A 2,517-nucleotide genomic window follows, 5' to 3' on the forward strand; every position below is an offset into this window, starting at 1 on the left:
ATGTTTATTGTGAGTTCCAACCTTGAATGCTTGATTGTATGAAAATTTCCCCTAGAGTGACACTAGGGTTGAGAGTTCTCGTTAGTAACCTTGTGAGTGAGTGACACACCACGAGCGTTAGACATAGCTAGGTTGGAGAGGGTTGAGAGGGTGAGTCGAGAGGTACCGGAGCATCCCCTTTTTCCTCCGACGTGATAGATTCTACCTCCGTTCCTCGAGTTCTTTGTGGTCATAATAGAGTGAATGGTCTAAGGGATGAACTTCCGCTGGGGCTTAGTTACACGTGCAACGGAGTGAAGCATTAAGATGATCTTAGAATCTAGGGCTTAATCATGGTTAGGGACCTTCCACCTGCACCAAAGGGTTAGGTCTATAATTAGGAAGAGATTTATCACTTGGAATCCTAGAGCTCATTGCAACTCTATGCGATTGCGAGGTTAAGAGGTTATCTAATTTCTCCTTCGGGACATGTATAGAGTTAGGCATAGTTGACCTTAGATTTGGGACTATGTAATTAAGGATTTCCATGACTCACCATTGCATTGATTAGGAAGCATAATAGAGGGTTTTTGAACTTGAAACAATTATCCTAGGCGGACCATTATCCGGGTACCCCATCCTTATCGATTGCCTTACCCCCTTCTTTACTTTTGCTCTCTTACTTGTCGTTTTTATTGTTGAGAATTGAATCATTGTAACACTTATCATCATTGATCTTTCACATAGCTAAGAAGCGAATTAAGTATTTTTATTCCCTGTTCCCTGTGGATTCGATACCCGCTCATCCGGGATTATTACATCGACAAACCCGTGCACTTGCGGGATATACGCAAGGGGATCTTGTCAATGGTAGAAGCTTTTCTTGGCCGTTATTTCCCTCCTAGAAAATCTTCAAAGCTTAGGAATGAGATCTCATCCTTTGTACAATTGTAATTGGAGTCTCTATTTGAAATGTGGGAAAGGTTCAAGGAGCTCCTGAGAAAGTGCCCGCAACACGGATTACCGAAGTGGATGATTGTTCAGACCTTTTACAACAGTTTGAATCTGAGTACAAGGAAACTCTTGGATGTGGCAGCAAGACGTACCTTAGGTAGCAAGACCCCCGGTGAATCTTGTCAATTAATTGAAGAAATGGGGTTAAACAGCTACCAATGGAATGCTAGGGAGAAAAAAAAGGTGGGCGGTCTCTATGAGATAGATGCAGTAACCTGATTGGCAGCTCAAGTGGAATCATTGAGTAAGAAGTTAGATCTCCTAACTTTAAATAGAGTGACGGCCATGATTACTTGCACCGGGTGTGGTGGAGGATATGCTTCCTCTGATTGCCCAATATCTATTGATGATGCATCTTCAGTTGAGAACGTCGATTTTGTGGGTAATGGCATGAGGAATCAAGGAAGCCTACGCAGCAATACCTTCAATCCGGGTTGGAAGTGTTATCCCAATTTCTCATGGAGAAACCTAGGTCCACAAAAGGCCATAGGGCCACCGCGTTTCCAACAACAACAGCAAGCCCCAAACATGGAAAACAGAGTTTCAGGTTTGGAGACCCGAATGAATGATTTGGAGAAGGCCTTAACTAGGTTTGTACAATCATCTGATACAAGGTTCCAATCAGTTAAGGCTACACTTCATAACCACACCGCCTCTTTTCATAATCTTGAAAATCAAGTAGGGCATATTGCGAAGTCCTTAACCGAAAGGCCACAAGGAAGCTTGCCGAGTAACACCGAGACCAACACTAGAGAGCATGTGAAGGTGATCACTTTGAGAAGTGCTTATGAGGTTGAGGGTAAGCTTCTGAGTGAGAAGCCCAATGAACACGCACCTGAGGTTATAGAGGTTGAGAAGGGAGCAAGCAAAGAGAAGGAGGTGGCACCCCCACCTTTGAAGCCAAGAATCCCCTATCCCTCTAGATTGAAGAATGACCAAGGGGATAAACAGTACAAGAAGTTCCTGAGTTTCTTCAAACAACTCCACATCAATATTCCTTTTGTTGAGGCATTGGCTAAAATGCCTAAGTATGCAAAATTCTTGAAAGACTTGTTGACCAGCAAGAGGAAGTTAGAGGAGAGTGCTTCAGTGATTTTAGAAGCTTCATCATTCAGTGTAATATTGGCGGACTCAGGCGCCAGTATCAACGCCATGCCATACACCTTTTTTCAAAAGCTAGGCTTGGGCGAGCCTAGGCCTACTCAGATGACTTTGCAATTGGCGGATTGAGCGGTGAGACATCCGAGGGGCATCATCATAGACGTGCTTGTCAAGGTGGACAAGTACATTTTTCCAGTTGACTTTGTAGTGCTAGACATCGATGAGGATGCGGATGTACCCTTGATACTTGGGATTCTATTTTTGTGAACTTCCAAAGCCTTGATTGACATGGACGGTGGAGAGCTAACATTGAGAATCAGAGATGACAAGCTCACATACTGCCTTGTTGAAGCTATGTGGCAATCTCTTGATTTCGATGATACTTTGTATTTTCTAGATGTTACTAATGAGATTGTTGATGAA

The 2,517-nt window shown here is 43.4% G+C and overlaps 1 non-coding gene across 1 annotated transcript; it reads right to left on the reverse strand.

Moving 5' to 3' along the window:
* Window positions 1-894: 894 nt before the first annotated feature.
* Window positions 895-1,001, reverse strand: LOC120269600. Its single transcript, XR_005539247.1, has one exon. It is a non-coding gene; the product is annotated as a small nucleolar RNA R71 (small nucleolar RNA).
* Between the last annotated feature and the right edge of the window lie 1,516 nt (window positions 1,002-2,517).

Source organism: Dioscorea cayenensis, chromosome 9 (genome assembly GCF_009730915.1).
Source record: "Dioscorea cayenensis subsp. rotundata cultivar TDr96_F1 chromosome 9, TDr96_F1_v2_PseudoChromosome.rev07_lg8_w22 25.fasta, whole genome shotgun sequence".
In the NCBI taxonomy this organism is placed as follows: domain Eukaryota; kingdom Viridiplantae; phylum Streptophyta; class Magnoliopsida; order Dioscoreales; family Dioscoreaceae; genus Dioscorea; species Dioscorea cayenensis.